This window comes from Sapajus apella, unplaced genomic scaffold (genome assembly GCF_009761245.1).
Source record: "Sapajus apella isolate SASKATOON/1434 unplaced genomic scaffold, GSC_monkey_1.0 scaffold38, whole genome shotgun sequence".
In the NCBI taxonomy this organism is placed as follows: Eukaryota; Metazoa; Chordata; class Mammalia; order Primates; family Cebidae; genus Sapajus; species Sapajus apella.
This window is the reverse complement of record NW_022436978.1, coordinates 13,106,382-13,123,769: the sequence shown is the minus strand read 5'-3', so window position 1 is coordinate 13,123,769 and position 17,388 is coordinate 13,106,382. Positions and strand designations below refer to the sequence as shown.

At 38.7% G+C, this 17,388-nt stretch overlaps 1 protein-coding gene and 1 long non-coding RNA gene across 16 annotated transcripts in view; both read left to right on the top strand.

The window, feature by feature from the left end:
- The window catches only part of LPP (LIM domain containing preferred translocation partner in lipoma), a 733,292-nt gene that overhangs the window by 270,769 nt on the left and 445,135 nt on the right, over positions 1–17,388 (top strand). The gene's annotated exons all lie outside the window — the stretch shown is intronic.
- LOC116565009 overlaps positions 1,416–17,388 on the top strand; it is a 24,655-nt gene continuing 8,682 nt past the window's right edge. The window contains exons 1-2 of the long non-coding RNA XR_004275202.1: positions 1,416–1,427; positions 16,823–16,830. This is a non-coding gene — a long non-coding RNA (uncharacterized LOC116565009). The remainder of the gene's footprint in view (positions 1,428–16,822; positions 16,831–17,388) is intronic.

The following is a 17,388-nucleotide window of genomic DNA, read 5'->3' as shown; positions in this document are numbered from 1 at the left end:
AGAAATTAATTTTCCAAAACATCAGTTGCTACAGAGAGATTTTTAGGGATTATTATCTACATAATCTCAGGAAAAAATAATTTAGGAATTTTAAGTTTCATTCATCTTTGAGATTTCATATTTGGGATTAAGCCAGTCTCCTGAAATTCTATTTAAACTTAGTCTATGTATATGTCTTTTTCAGGAAAAGGTTCATAACACCATCAGACCCTCAAAGAGATTCTTAACTTACACATTAAGGAAGGTAACATCTCTGTCTAGGGGTCACCAGTCTCTCAAGCCAGTTATATTGTTGCTACTTAAATAAACAAAACTGTTTTTAATTTCTGCTCTTATGAAATTTACTAGGTTGTGTTTGAAGTGAAAACTGAGTATTTGATGGTGGTGGATTATAATAACTATAGTAGAAAGTGTAAAATGTACACAATTTCATCATGATATATGGTTTCTAAACACATTTATATATTTGTGTATGTATATATTTAATTTATTCACACAACAGATATTTGCATATCTTGCCTGAGCCATGCATTTGTAAGGCAGGGGGTGTGGGTTCTTTCTGGTGAATGGGTGTTACACCCTGACCCCCTTTTTACTGTTGAAGAGAAAGAAGCTGGGTGAAGAGGTAGCTTGCCCCAGACCATACCGGTAGAAGGTAGTCCAGAGTAGATTCAGGCGTAACTCTTTTGAACCAAATTGTGTTCTTTAGACTGCAACATGCTTTCTGTTGCTTAGCATACAATTATTACCCATACATTTTTATTTATTTTTCTTTTATGTGAATTTAAAATGTCATATTTGTTCTGCTTCCATTATTGCAGTTTTGAACGATGATTCATCAGTGCAGTGGCCTATTTTAGTGAACCACAATAGCTTGGGTAGAAAGAAAAAAGATCCAACATACTCAGGAATGGAAAGCAGCCATCTTTTTATAGCTAAAATTGCAAACATCTGGCAATTACTCTATCCTACCTCCCTTCGAAAAGGAAGACTCATCCCTTCAACTGGAGCCTGCCACTGTGTCTAATCAAGGCAGAATGCAAGCCTTAAGGAGCAACAGGTTTTGATTCAAGGAGGCCATTGCCTAACCCAGTTGGCCAGAGTGTCTTCAGAAAATATACCATTTAGGGACCCTCATATGCTACTGGGTTATATAATGACAATAATGGTAATATAGCGATTAATAACTGCAGAAATATTTAATTTTTCTGCTGTTTCATTTGTGGTAGCTCTTATCGTAGCTTTTATATTTTGACAGTTAATTATTTGGGTCAAGCTTGCCTCTCTCCCTCCTCATAAGCTTCTTGTATTCCTTAACAAAAGATTCAACCACATCAATGCAACCAATAATTGCCAACTCCATTTTATTATAAACATGTCCAGTAAAATGTCGAAGGAACAAATACATTTCTTTTTAAAGCCTGGCAGTGACCGTATAGTCAAAAAGCGGTCCACTGAAGTTACGGCTTTTAAGTACCCCACCCGTATTTCTTATTGTGATAATTGTTTGTGAAACTAGTTCTTCCCTCCCTGGCCAAAGTCAACACTGTTGGCAGGGGAAGTGAGAATGGCTGGTGGTTCACAATACATGCTGAGAATCAGAACTTCTGCATTTTTCTCATGGGGCTGGTACCAGCTTTTGTTCTGGCCTTGACCAATGCATGTACCTTTCCCTTCCCCATTTACCTTTCTCTTCCTCTGGGTCTCTGAAGAGTAGAGGTGGACCTTTCCCTTCCCAGCTTGTGCCAACATTATTACCACTGATCCTTTTGTTGTAGAATATCTTGATCAGTAATCATCAGTAATTGCTAAGTAACAGAAAATCAAGGTTCAGTAGCACGGTTTTCAAAAACAACCTCAAATACTATAAATAGTCTGTTTTCTAATGTTAGCAGATATGGTACTTGGAAATCATCGGCATTCAGTAGGGGGCCTTTGAGCTTATTTTAAATGCCTGCTTTTGCTTTTATGTCTTTGCTAGAACTGTATTCAATACCCAAAGACACAGCTTTTTCTTTGATATAGTAATTTTTCTAGCCTGTCTCTCCTGCCAGTCTTCCCAAAATCCCAGTGAATTTTGCAAACATCTCATTAAACTAAATGCAATTATGGAAGAGATGAGATTGTGACTAGGGAGTTTTCTGGTTTTTACAATAAGAATAAGAAAAAAGAAAAAGAACAGGAGCTCCTAACATCTTTAAATGCATACCTTGTGCAATATAGCTATTCCATGCAAAGCTACGTAGTATAACGATCTCTGGAATCTCAAATGAGTGTGCTTCCTTTCTCTGTTTTTATCCAGTTAGACAGTTCTAGTCTTTCTCCCTCATGTGCACATCTTTGAATTCAGCTACTGTAGTATAGCAAGTGTTCTAACTTATATGCTTTTCCAGGTGGCCCTGCTAATATAGAAAAGGTTATAGTAATATTCTTTATCATAGTTTTCTCTGTTTTCTTTTTTATGGTGTTTTCTTGTGTAATTTTTTTAAAAATTATACTCTTAAGTTCTGGGATACATGTGCAGAATGTGCAGGTTTGTTACATAGGTATACACGCGCCATGGTGGTTTGCTGCACCATCAACCCGTCACCTACATTAGGTATTTCTCATAATGCTTTCCCTCCTCCAGGCTCCCACCTTCCAACAGGCCCAGTGTGTGATGTTCCCCGCTCTGTGTCCATGTGTTCTCATTGTTTAACTCCTACATATGAGTGAGAGAGAACATGTGGTGTTTGGTTTTCTGTTCCTGCATTAGCGTGCTGAGAATGATGGTTTCTGGATTCATCTGTGTCCCTGCAAAGGATGTGAACTCATCCATTTTTATGGCTGCATATTATTCCATGGTGTATATGTGTCACATTTTCTTTATCCAGCCTAAAACTGATGGACATTTGGATTGGTTCCAAGACCTTGCTGTTGTGAACGGTGCTGCGAAAAACATACATGTGCATGTGTCCTTATAGTAGAATGATTTATAACCCTTTGAGTATATACCCAGTAATGGGATTGCTGGGTTAAATGATATTTCTGGTTCTAGATCCTTGAGGAATCACCACACTGTCTTTTACAATGGTTGAACTAATTGACACTCCTACCAATAGTGTAAAAGCATTCCTATCTCCCCACATCCTCTCCAGCATCTGTTGTTTTCTGATTTTTTAATGATCGCCATTCTAACTGGCATGAGATGATATCTCAATGTGGTTTTGATTTGCATTTCTCTAATGATCAGTGATGATGAGCTTTTTTTCATAAGTTTGTTGGCTGCATAAATGTCTTCTTTGAGAAGTATCTGTTCATATCCTTCACCCACTTTTTGATGTTTTTTTTTTTTCTTGTAAATTTGTTTATGTTCCTTATGGATTCTGGATATTAGCCCTTTGTCAGATGGATAGATTGCAAAAATTTTCTCCCGTTCTGTAGGTTGTCTGTTAACTCTGATGATAGTTTCTTTTGCTGTGCAGAAGAGCTTTAGTTGAATTAGATCCCATTTGCCAATTTTGGCTTTTGTTGCCATTGCTTTTGGTGTTTTAGCCATGAAGTCTTTGCCCATGCCTGTGTCCTGAATGGTATTGCCTAGGTTTTCTTCTAGGGTTTTTATGGCTTTAGGTCTCACATTTAAGTCTTTAATTCATCTTTAGTTAATTTTTGTATAAAGTGTAAGGAAGTGGTCCAGTTTCAGTTTTCTGCATATGGCTAGTCAATTTTCCCAACACTATTTATTGAACAGGGAATCCTTTCCCCATTGCTTGTTTTTGTCAGGTTTGTCAAAGATCAGATGGTTGTAGGTGTGTGATGTTATTTCTGAGGCCTCTGTTCTGTTCCCTTGGTCTATATATCTGTTTTGGTACCAGTACCATGCTGTTTTGGTTACTGCAGCCTTGTAGTATAGTCTGAAGTCAGGTAACATGATGCCTCCAGCTTTGTTCTTCTTGCTTAGGATTGTCTTGGCTATATGGGCTCTTTTTTGGTTTTATATAAAATTTAAAGTAGTTTTTTTCTAATTCTGTGAAGAAAGCCAATGTCGATGGTAGCTTAATGGGGATAGCATTGCATCTATAAATTACTTTGGGCAGTGTGGCCATTTTCACAATATGGATTCTTCCCATCCATGAGCATGGAATGTTTTTCCATTTGTTTGTGTCTTCTCTTATTTCTGTGAGCAGCGGTTTGTAGTTTTCCTTGAAGAGCTTCTTCACATTTCTTGTAAGTTGTATTCCTAGGCATTTTGTTCTCTTTTTAGCAATTGTGAATGGGAGTTAACTCATGATTTGGCTCTCCATTTGCCTATTACTGATGTATAAGAATGCTTGTGATTTTTACACATTGATTTTTCATTCCTGAGACTTTGATGAAGTTGCTTATCAGCTTAAGGAGATTTTGGGCTGAGATGATGGGGTTTTCTAAATATACCATCATGTCATCTGCAGAGATAATTTGACTTCCTCTCTTGCAATTTGAATCCCCTTTCTTTCTTTCTCTTGCCTGATTGCCTGGGCCATAACTTCCAATACTATGTTGAATATGAGTGGTGAGGGAGGACATCCTTGTCTTGTTGCGGTTTTCCAAGGGAATGCTTCTAGCTTGTGCCCATTTAGTGTGATATTGGCTATGGGTTTGTCATAAATAGCTCTTATTATTTTGAAATACGTTACATCAATGCCTAGTTTATTGAGAGTATTTAGCATGAAGGGGTGTTGAATTTTATTGAAGGCCCTTTCTGTGTCTATTGAGATAATCTAGTGGTTTTTGTCATTGGTTTTGTTTATGTGATGGATTATGTTTATTGATTTGCATATGTTGAACCAGCGTTGCATCCCAGGGATGAAGCTAAGTTGATCGTGGTGGATAAGCTTTTTGATGTGCTGCTGGATTCAGTTTGCCAGTATTTTATTAAGAATTTTTGCATGAGTGTTCATCAGGGATATTGGCCTGAAATTTTCCTTTTTTGTTGCATCTCTGCCAGGTTTTGGTATCAGGATGATGCTGGCCTCATACAATGAGTTAAGGAGGAGTCCTTCTTTTTCCGTTGTTTGGAATCATTTCAGAAGGAATGGTACCAGCTCCTCTTTGTACCTCTGGTAGAAATCAGCTGTGAATTCGTTTGGTCCTGGGCTTTCTTTGGTTGGTAGGGTATTAATTACTGCCTCAATTTCAGAACTTATTATTGGCCTATTCAGGGATTGGACTTCTTCCTGGTTTAGTCTTGGGAGGTGTACGTGTCCAGGAATTTATCCATTTCTTCTAGATTTTCTAGTTTATTTAGATGTGTTCATAGTATTCTCTGATGGTAGTTTGTATTTCAGTGAGATCAGTGGTAATATCCCCTTTATCCTGTTTTGTTGTGTCTGTTTGATTCTTCTCTCTTTTCTTCTCTGTTATTCTCACCAGTGGTCTATTTATTTTGTTAATCTTTTTTAAAAAACCAGCTCCTGAAGAGTACTATAAGGACACATGCACACGAATGTTCATTGTAGCACTGTTTACAATAGCAAAGACCTGGAACCAACCCAAATGCCCGTCGACGATAGACTGGATAGGGAAAATGTGGCACATATACACCATGGAATATTATGCAGCCATCAAAAACGATGAGTTTGTGTCCTTTGTAGGGACATGGATGAACCTGGAAACCATCATTCTCAGCAAACTGACAGAAGAGCAGAAGATCAAACACTGCATGTTCTCACTCATAGGCGGGTGTTGAACAATGAGAACACATGGACACAGGGAGGGGAGCACTATACACTGGGGTCAGTTGGGGGGAAATAGGGGAGGGACGGTGGCGGGTAGGGAGCTGGGGAGAGATAGAAAGGGGAGAAATGCCAGATGTAGGTGATGGGGAGGAAGGCAGCAAATCACACTGCCACGTTTGTACCTATGCAACAATTTTGCATGTTCTTCACATGTACCCCAAAACCTAAAATGCAATAAAATAAATAAATGGGGAGAAAAAAACCCAGCTCCTGAATTCATTGATTTTTTTTTGAAGGGTTTTTCCCTTTTTTAAGGAGTTTTCATGTATCTATCTTATTCAGTTCTATTCTGATCTTGGTTGATTTTTTTGTCTTCTTCTAACTTCTGTATTTGTTTTCTCTTGTTTCTCTAGTTCTTTTAATTGTGATGTTAGGGTGTCAATTTTAGGTCTTCCCTATTTTCTGATATGGGCATTTAGTGCTATCAATTTTCCTGTAAACACTGTGTAGCTGGGTCCCAGAGATTCTGGTATATTGTGTCTTTGTTCTCATTGGTTTTAAAAAATTTATTTCTGCCTTAATTTCATTATTTACCCAGTAGTCATTCAGGAGCAGTTTGCTGTATTTCCTTGTAGTTGTACAGTTTTGTGTGAGTTTCTTACCCTGAGTTCTAATTTGATTGCACTGTTGTCTGAGAGACCGTTTGTTGTGATTTCCATTCTTTCGCATTTGCTGACGGGTGTTTTACTTACAATTATGTGGTCAATTTTAGAGTAAGTGCTATGTGTGGCTAAAAAGAATGTATATTCTATTGATTTGGAGTGGAGAGTTCTGTAGATGTCTATTAGGTCTGCTTGGTCCAGGGCTAAGTTCATGTCCTGAATATCCTTGTTAATTTTCTCTCTTACTGATCTTTCTAATATTGACAGTGGGGTGTTAAAATCTCCTACTATTATTGTGTCGGAGTCTACGTCTCTTTGTAGGTCTCTAAGAATGTGCTTTAAGAATCTGGGGTCTCCTGTATTGGGTGCATATATATTTAAGATAGTTAACTCTTCTTGTTGCATGGATCAATCCCTTTATGCTTATAATACCCTTTGTCTTTTTTGATCTTTGTTGGTTTAAAGTCTGTTTTATCAGAGACTAGGATTGCAACCTCTGCTTTTTTTTTCTTTTGCTTTCTGTTTGCGTGATAAATATTCCTCCATCCCTTGATTTTGAGCCTATATGTGTTTTGCATATGAGATGGGTCTCCTGAATACAGCACACTGATGGGTCTTGACTCTATCCAATTTGCCAGTCTGTGTCTTTTAATTGGGGCATTTAGCCTGTTTATATTTAAGGTTAATATTGTTTTGTGTCAATTTGATCCTATCCTTATGATGCTGGCTGGTTATTTTGCCCATTACTTAATGCAGTTTCTTCATAGTGTTGATGGTCTTTAAAATTTGGTATTTTTTTTGCAGTGGCTGGTACTGGTTTGGTTTTTGCCTTTCATATTTAGTACTTCCTTCAGGACCTCTTGTAAGGCAGGCCTGGTGGTGACAAACATCTCTCAGCATTTGCTTGTCTGTAAAGAATTTTATTTCTTCTTTGCTTATGAAACTTAGTTTGGCTGGATATGAAATTCTGGGTTGAAAATTCTTTATTTTAAGAATGTTGAATATTAGTCCTCATTCTCTTCTGGCATGTAGGGTTTCTGCAGACAGTTCCACTATTAGTCTGATGGGCTTCCCTTTGTGGGTAATGTGACCTTTTTGTCTGGCTGCTGTTAACATTTTTTCCATCATTTCAACTTTGTTGAATCTGATGATTATGTGTCTTGAGGTTGCTCTTCTCGAGGAATACCATAGTGGTGTTCTCTGTATTTCCTGTATTTGAATGTTGGCCTCTCTTGATAGGTTAGGGTAAGTTCTCTTGGATAATATCCTGAATAGTGTTTTCCTACTTGGTTCCATTCACCTCATCACTTTTGGGTACATCAGTCACATGTAGGTTTGGTCTTTTCACATAGTCTTGTATTTCTGGGAGGCTTTGTTCATTCCTTTTCATTCTTTTTTTCTCTAATCTTGACTTCACGCTTTATTTCATTAAGTTGATCTTCAGTCACTGATATCCTTTCTTCTGCTTGATCAATTCAGCTATTGATACTTGTGTATGCCTCACGAAGTTCTCATGCTCTGTTTTTCAGCTCCATTGGGTCATTTATGTTATTCTCTAAACTGCTTATTCTCGTTAGCAATTTCTCTAACGTTTTTCCAAGGTTCTTAGCTTCCTTGCTTTGGGTTGGAACATGATCCTTTAGCTGAGAGGAGTTTGTTATTACCCACCTTCTGAGGCCTACTTCTGTTAATTCTTCAAACTCATTATTTGTCCAGTTTTGTTCCCTTGCTGGCAAGGAGTTGTGATACTTTGGAAGAGAAGAGACGTTCTGGTGTCATGAATTTTCAGAGTTTTTGGACTGTTTTTCCCTCATCTTCGTGGATTTTTCTTCCTTTGGTCTTTGATGCTGGTGACCTTTGAATAGGGTTTCTGTGTGGATGTCCTTTTTGTTGATGTTGATGCTATTCCTTTCCGTTTGTTAGTTTTCCTTCTAACAGTCAGGCTCCTCTGTTGCAGGTCTGCTGGAGTTTGCTGGAGGTCCACTCCAGACCCTGCTTGCCTGGGTATCACAAGTGGAGGCTGCAGAACAGCAAAGATTGTTGCCTGTTCCTTCCTCTGGAAGCTTTGTTCCAGAGGAGCACCCACCAGATGCCAGCCAGAGCTCTTCTGTATGAGGTGTCTGTTGACCCCTGCTGGGAGGTGTATCCCAGTCAGGAAGCACAGGGATCAGTGACCCACTTGAGGAGGCAGTCTGTTTGTTAGCAGAGCTAGAGCACTGTGCTGGCAGATCTGCTGCTCTCTTCAGACCTGGCATGTAGGAATGCTTAAGTCTGCTGAAGCTGCATGCCCAGCCACCACTTCCCCTAGGTGTTCTCTCTCAGAGAGATTGGAGTTTTATCTTTTAGCCTCTTACTGGGGCTCCTGCCTTTCTTTTATAGATGCCTTGCCCTAAGAGGAGGAATCTAGAGAGGCAGTCTCATTACAGTGGTTTTGCAGAGCTGCGGTGGGCTCTGCCCTGCTCAAACTTCCTGGCGGCTTTGTTTACACTGTGAGGGGAAAACTACCTACTCAAGTCTCAGTAATGGTGATGCCCTTCCACCCACCAAGCTCAAGTGTTTCAATTCGACTTCAGACTGCTGTGCTGACAGTGAGAATTTCAAGCCAATGGATCTTAGCTTGCTGGGCTCTGTGGGGGTGGGATTTGCCGAGCCAGACCACTTGGTTCCCTGGCTTCAGCCCCCTTTCCAGGGGAGTGAATGGTTCTGTCTCACTGGCATTTCAGGCGCCACTGGGATATGAAGAAAAACCTCCTGCAGCTAGCTCAGTGTCTGTCCAAAGTCTGCCCAGTTTTTTGCTTGAAACCCAGGGCTCTGGTGGCATAGGTGCTGGTGGGAATCTCCTGGTCTGTGGGTTGCAAAGAACATGGGAAATGCATAGTATTTAGACTGGAGTGCACTGTTCCTCATGGCACAGTCCCTTATGACTTCCCTTGGCTAGGGGAGGGAGTTCCCTGGCCCCTCGTGCTTTCCGGCTAAGGCAGCACCCTACCCTCCTTCAGCTCACCCTCCCTGGGCTGCACCCACTGTCTAGCCAGTCCCAATGAGATGAGCTAGGTAGCTTAGTTGGAAATGCAGAAATCACCCACCTTCTGCGTCGATCCCACTGGGAGCTGCAGACTGGAGCTGTTCTTATTCGGCCATCTTCACCCTGAGTTCCATGTTTTTCATTTACTTTGGGACTTGCAATCTACAAATGTTCTAGAATACAGACAGTGTCGTATTGCAGGGGGCTTTAAATTTCTATGGTGGTTCTCTATCCTCTTAATACTAATAATAATCACCTGCAGAATTTCAAAAAGTATCCATATGTGGCTCTCACTTTCAGATATTGTAATGTAATTGCTCTGGGATGGGCACTATCTTTTTTTTTTTTCTAAACACTCTGCAGTTTTAGAACTACTAAGGTAGGCCAATCTTTCATTCATGCTTGAGTTCATGTAATCACTGTTAAGGTGTTTTTCAGGCTTGTCTTGAATATTTCTGGTGCAGGAAACTGGAACAGCACTTTCCATCTTAAGACAGTTCTGATTTTTTTAGACATTAGATTTATTTAAATTCTGCCTTCATAACGTGTGAGATTATCTCTTAGTCTTATAAATTTATAATTTTTAGCCATGGAGTTTCATTAGTAATTAAAATTTTAACTACCTGCCTTTCTAGAAAACAAAAACAACCTGATTACGTCTTCATAACTGTGACTCAATCCTCATCATATAGGACCTTTCTCTTCTTCACTTTTGAGCTATAAATCTCAGATAAAGAAACAACTAAGAATAAACAGAAAAACACATAAAATAAGTACTTTCATTAGTGAGGCAACACTAGAGTCACCTTGTTAACCTGAGAGCTGGAACTCTATGCTTTTCATTATTATGTTGACAGTGTGTGACATATGGTTAAGTCACAAAAGAAACATTCAATTATTGTTATTGAATAAATAATAATTAGGTTTATTAAGAGGGCCCAGTTAAATTTATATGTGCAGAACTGATGCCCTTAACTGTAACAGTGCTTAGAAATGATGGTGGGAGTAAGTTCCTTTTGCAGAGACAATACACCTTAAAATGTCTAGGCACAAATTTAATGAGCGATAGCTTGTTCTATATCCTAACAAAAACAATGACAAAGCCAAAGTAATGACTCTTGAATTCTCTAGAAGGACATGAGGCTTGATAGTAACAGTCCCTGGTGCAGGTGGGTCCTTCTAGGCAACCTTAAGTTGGCCTTGGCCTTACTTTATGGTGGAAGTGAGCTTATATTTTGTTCATAGCATCTTCCATGTTACTTTAGATTGAAAGTATTTCCTCATGTTTACGTAAAACCTGATGCTCCTGAAACCTACCTTTGTTCCTAGTTCTGCCCTTACAAATTGCAAAAGAACAAGACCAGTTCACCTTGCTTCTATGAGCCCTTCTACCTTTTCATAATAGAAATACGTCCTTCACTCCAACTCGTCTTCTTTCCTTTAAGCTGAATAGTTCCACTGCAGAGTCACTTAATTATTTAATCAAGTCTCATTTGTAAGTACCAAGAAGTGAACATAATGCTATTGAATGCAGAAAGGGAATGGCAAGGTTCTCTCAGAGAGAATTCCTTTTCCTAAACCAAGGTGCAGTTGCCAGGAAGCACATTCACATTTTTCTACAGCTTGTCAGGCTTCCTTATAGGACTGTTATATGTGGCAATATTATGGTTGACTTTTAAAAGAGTGTGTATTTTTGAAAGCACTATTTCCTTTACAGCAACTCTGACAGTACGAAGATCAAAAATGGATTAAAAACCTTTCTTGTGGTTAGATTAACCAAATTGATTGGGATAAATAGGGTTTATCTATAGCTTAATAAATAATAATTTCCTAAAAATTTAGACTTACTAAACCTAAAGGGGCATAGAGTTCTTTAGATTTAGTAAGTCTAACTTTCGAGGAAATAAATTAGAAAAGCTAGTGCTCAGAATGAGTGATAGTAAAGGCAGCATTATGATTATTAAGAAAACTATCAGAATTACATATGTGATTTTTTTTTAAACAGCTTTCCCTGGCTTATGTCATATATGGGATTAAGTTATCTTATAGCTCTTTAATTTTTTTTTTAAAGTAGAATAATATGTTATCCTCCTTCTCTCTGTCTATATCCAGGGTTTGTTTTCTGAGCATTACAGTTACACACCACCACTGTCTGGTTGTACTGTGACTGGAGTATCAGTTAATTGGAAAAGTGAACAAAACTCTTTAAACTCAACCTGTACAATTAAGGTGATGAAGTGACAGCAATTATTGCACTATTTTACTTACCTGTGTGATTTGTTATACTGTGTGTTTGTTTAGAATGTAAATAATGTGCAGTTAGAGTAATAGATGCAGATGATTGAACATCCGTAGACATCTGGAGAAGCAGCACTGGCAAGATTCTTAGAATTTCTGAAAATCTTTTTGTTGCAACCTGAGAAGGCATAGACATAACTGAAAGCCCACTGGTAAGGCCAAGTTCAGTAAAGTTGAAAACGCTTTATACCATCACTGATGCTGTTAAGTCTTCCTCACCCAGCTCAACATTGAGATTTTTTTTGCTGTGTTTTTTTGGTATATAGAATTTATTTGTTTCAGAATTTTTCTTTCCATTCATCGAATCATTATACATAGTTAACTGTTTTTTTCCTTTGGATTTCTTGGTTTTCAAATAATTTAACTCTTTTTAGAGAGTTACAGCCACAGTTTTCTTAAATATAGGGACTTTTGAGGTATCATATTTTGCTAATGGTAATTTATAGTATTCCTAAGCAGCTTATCTCATGCAGCTTTGTCTATATGGTTCAGATAAAAATGAACCTGTGTGAAAGTGTTGTCATCTGGAATTACTGCCTCTTACCCTAGAAAACAGTCAGCCCAAGGTTGAAAACACATCTGAGAAACTGTGCCTATTTTGAGAACTACCAAGAATTTTTTATTCTCTGGAACAGCAGCCAGGAAACTTGTTGGTCATAGACCAGTGCCTTCGTTGGGCTTTTTTTCAGAAGTGGAGAAAGGCAGAGCTAGCGTCACAGAGAATGGAACGATGAAAGATGTGTAGTTTAAAGCTGGGCACCACGGAAGAGTGAAACCCTCTTCAAACATGCTGCTTTCAAGAATAAACTCAACCTTAGGAGCACCAGGCAGAGTATAAAGAAAGAGCCATGATTTTTAGCTAAGACCTAGCATGTGTCTTAAAGTCTGATTTTGTTATGTATATAATCTCAGAGTTATGCAGGGATGGTCAAATGAAAGGGGACACCAAAAAGTCCTGTCAGAGTCAAGCTGATTTTACCTTAGCCACACTGAAAAGTAGGTGGCAGTAAATCAAAATGGCAATCACTGAACAAGACAGGAGTTCACTGGAGGCAAGAGGGAACGGAAGGGACACTCCCTGCATACTTGAGGCCTATGTAAATCAACAGACAACCCTGGATTAGTTTCCACAATTGTAAAACAATGTAATTGAACAATATTGTTTCTTCACTTCCTTCCTGCTCTAAGATTGTACGAAAGTATGATTCAACTACAGATATTGCATAAAATTGGTTACTCCTGAAGTGCGTGGGGTGAAATTGTTCCCATGGAATATGGTGAGTTTAGTTAGGTTGCGACATGGGCCGTAGACGCCCCGGTCTGGACACCCTCAATATATTCCTCTCACAACCCTGTGTTTTTTCATTCTAAGCTAATATCCTCACACATTTTTTTCTCTACACCTGAGCAAAACACACATTTGTGTTTTTAAGTGCGTGCAGTTCATGAGGAAGCTAACATTTAATTTGTTTCTACTGTGTGCCAGGTATCTGGTATATCATCTTCATAATACTATTTGAACTTTGATACTAATATTTCCATTTTTCAAGTGATGAAATTAAGGCTCAGAGAGATAATAAGTTGGCCAAGGTCTCCTGACTTATAAATAATGAATCTTTCATTTGAATGCAAATACCTCTAAATCCAAACTTCATGTTCTTTCTACTGTATTTGATTTGCTGACTTCCAAAGTCTATATAAAATATTTGTTAAATCTGCATGTGCTGAGATATAGATATCTACTATATCTATATATACAGAGATAGCTATCAAAAGGAAAGAGGTCATCTGAATCTTTGATAAAAGTATGTCAAAATAGAACCTTGCCAGAAGGACTTCATTTTTAATAGAAATCATAGCATTAAGCTGAAGGCACGAGGTTCTAATGATAAAAACAGCCATGAATTGGGAGGATCCCGAGAGGTCTTTGTGTATATGCCGTAGGTGATCATGTGTGAGTTTGGCCTAGGGCAAGAAGAATGTTTCAAAAAATAGCTCTTCTAGATTATCCTTGTGGTGGGAAGGAGGATAGAATAAAGAAATGAATGTTTGGCTGGTTCTTCCAGCATGCTTGACGATAATATCACCCAGGGATGATATGCTGGATAAAGATCCACGATCTTTATTACTTTTTTACATTAGTTTTGTTGTTGTTGCTTAAATTCCTAGTCTGTTTTGAGGGCATTAGAACCTTTAAAAGCAATTTGTAAACTTTTCTTTTTCCTTTTCTGGAAATGTGTGGATGGGAGGATTGGATAAGAGCCCCAAGGGATGGGAAGGAGAGCTCAGTGTGAACACAAATTCATTTATTCATTTAGCAAACATCCATTGAGTGCCTAGGACCTTGAAGGTATTATGCCAAGAGCTGTGCAGGTTAGAAGTGAACAAGGGGTGACCTTTGCTTTGGCTGTGTACACCAGTAAAAGGAGCAGGGCTGGAGGACTCTTGCTAAGAAGCCATTTAGTGGTTCCTTTAGAGCCCTATCCCTATCGAGGCTGGAGATTAACTCAGAACATTTTCTGACATGTTTATTTACCTCTAAAATTAAAAGAAATATATGTTAAGAACAAGGAGGCAGTGTGGAGCTTTTACTGAAATGTATTTCAGTTTGACTATTGGCCGTTATAATGATGGATACAGTTGATCCATCACAACCACCATTTCGAAGGAAGGTGGGGAAATCCTTTGACCTGTGTGAAAAGTGACTTAGGAAATTTTGGTCTGACAGTTCTGAGAGGGTTAAGAAAGTCAGTCATTTTGTAACCAGGCACAGCGATCTTGTATGAACCATGTCAGGATGTTGTCTGCACGCCGTCTTTGCTGATCACAGTAATCGGGTCATAAGAGAAAGGGAAGTAATAGAGTGTCTCTTAGCAACCAACTCCAGGAAAAAGAAAATTACTCAAACCCAGCCATCTAGCCAGAGAAGTGGAAAGAAAAAATATTCTGAAAGTCTGCTGAGAGAGCTCAGGGACATGAGAAAAAGAGAGAGAGAGATAGGAGAAAGGAGAGAGAGAGAGGAGAAAGAGGAGAAAAGAGAGAGAACAGAGAAGGAGGGAAAAAAAGGAGGCGGGACAAAGAAGAGGGAGAGGAGAGAATAGGAAGGAGAGAGAGAGAGAGGAGGGAGAAGAGAGGCCAGAGAGAAAGAGTAAAGTAGGGAAAGACAGGAAGGAGAGAGAGAGAGAGAAAGAAAAGAAGGAAGGAAAAAGGCAGAAAGAAGTAAACAAAAACGGAAACCTTTTATTTCTTCGCCTTCCTTTCTCTTGGTGTTTTCTTGTTTAAAAAAATTTATTTCCGAAAGAGAGGAGGCAAAGAGTGGGTGAGGAGAAGAAAAACCCTGTCTCCTAAAACAGGAACTTGATAGTCCACATCCACGCCATGAGAAAGAGCGGGGAGGGTGGAGGGAAGTGTGACATCCTAAGGTCCTGTGTCTCTCATTGTTTCCAGCTGTGACCCGGATCACTCTTCAGAAGTCGTAGGTGCTGTGATTAGTGTTCTAAGACCTGTTTTTGAATTCCCTGCTTGTTAATAGTGTAGCAGTCAGTTCTACAGCTCACTGAAGACTTTAATGACTTTCAAACTTTGTTTTTTTCTGACATAAATAGCAGTAAGAAATACATATTACATTGACAAGAGCATATACAGGTACATGTCAATGAAATATGTATTGTTCCTGTAATATTTAATTATGTTAAGTGAAATTTTCATATATAGGATTTTTATGTAATGCACACTAATGTTTTCTTTTCAATTTCATCACAAAAATTCTTATGGAGCCCCACCGAGTTGATTTTATGACCCTAATGAGTTACTTTCTTCCATTTGAAAACACCAGTCTAGAATCAGCACATGCCTTACATTTTAATATCACTACAGTGGTGCCAAGCAGGAGGTTCCGTCTTGGTGAAGAGTCTTTGGCCAGCATTGCGATGTTCAGAGTAACGGCTATTTAAGCTAAATGTTTTCTCATCATCTGTCAAGAAGATGTATCCTAAGAGTCTGTCCTGGCTTGGAATTTAAGGGAATAAACCTGTGGCAATTCCCCTTGGATTATCAGCAGTTTAGGAAAGTGCCATCGTGTGTTCAAGAAGCACTGGACTGGACTTGGGAGATTTGGTTGCTCTTGATTGCATCTGTTTCTCACCCTGAGCCTGGGGTCAGTGATGGATTGAATTAGAGAACGTCATAAATTCCTTCTGGCTGTAACATCTTCGAATTTATAGCTGGATGGGGCTGCAGAAACCATCTTGTCTAATCTCTGTGTTTCCAAGATTCAGTTATATAAAAGACATATGATAGACTTCCTACTTCGTTTAAGGATCTTTGCTAGGAACAGGTATACATGGAAGAGTGAAGCTTAGTTCATAACTGTAAATATTGCATGTTGGTATAGGAGGATACCATGCGCATATATAAACATAATTCCAAGAAGAGACATAATTTGTTAAACACTACAGGTAGGGTAAAAGTTAAATATAAAAACTCAGAAAAATGATACTTTAATCTTACTGGGAAGAAAATGACTGAAGGCTACACTAATATGTAAGTAGGATGGCTTTGCTATGGACTTTGAGGGAAGGAATAGATTGAGGATAATAAGTTGTTCCAGGTAGATTAAATGTTGTAGATAATGAAAGAATGGAGTCTTAATTACCTCCTTTGAGTTCTGTTTTTTGAACTTATTGAACTCACAAGGGTTGACTTTTTAATCCCTAAATATTCCTATTATTTTATAGCTGTTTTTTCTTTCAATTTAACATGACCCTTTAATAATGCTTCATTGCCCACATTTAGTGATAAGGTGATGTTTGATTAAATGGTATTTGTATAGCACTACCTCCTACTTGGAGACATGTGTTTATATAAACACAAGGTGTTATGTAATTTTTTTTCTCTGTTGGGGGGAGGGCGAAAGTAAGTAAGGAAATACCTGTTAACACCTGTTGTCTTTTCAGGATAAATAATGCCTGAACGTGTTTCTTTTTCTTTCTTTTTTCTTAATACAGGGCTTTATTTAATTTGATTTTACCTGTAGAAGTTTATAAACCATGGAAATACCCCTTGTTTGGGGGATACTGGAAATAATCTCTGTGACATCACTTTCTGAATCAGACTCAGGTTTGTTTATTGCATCAGTTAAGGGCAATAAGTGCATAAACCAGAATTAATCTGAGGATGCTGTGTTTGCAACGTTGCTTCCATGTCGTGCGTTTCCTTGAAGCTTCAGACACTTGTACATCTCACTGAACCTTCCAGTTCTCTAAAGCTTTCCTGCTGTCCTGAAGAGACAGAATCGCATCTGGCTTTCTCCATTTGCATTTCCTGACCTGTTTCCTTGCCATAAGTTGCTTCTAAAACATTTTCCTCATTTGAACTTCCATTCTTCATCTGTCCCAAACCTAATATTAACAACAACGGGAGCCAATCTGCCGGGTGTGGTGGCTCATGCCTGTAACCTCAGCACTTTGGGAGGCCAAGGCAGACGGATCACCTGAGGTCAGGAGTTTGAGACCAGCCCATCTCTACTAAAAATACAAAATTAGCCAGGTGCGGTGGTGCATGCCTGCAATCCCAGCTACTTGGGAGGCTGAGGCAGGAGAATTGCTTGAACCAGGGAGGTGGAAGTTGTGGTGAGCCAAGATCGTGTCATTGCACTCTAGCCTGGGCAACAAGAGTGAAACTCCATCTCAGAAAAAAAAAAAAAAAA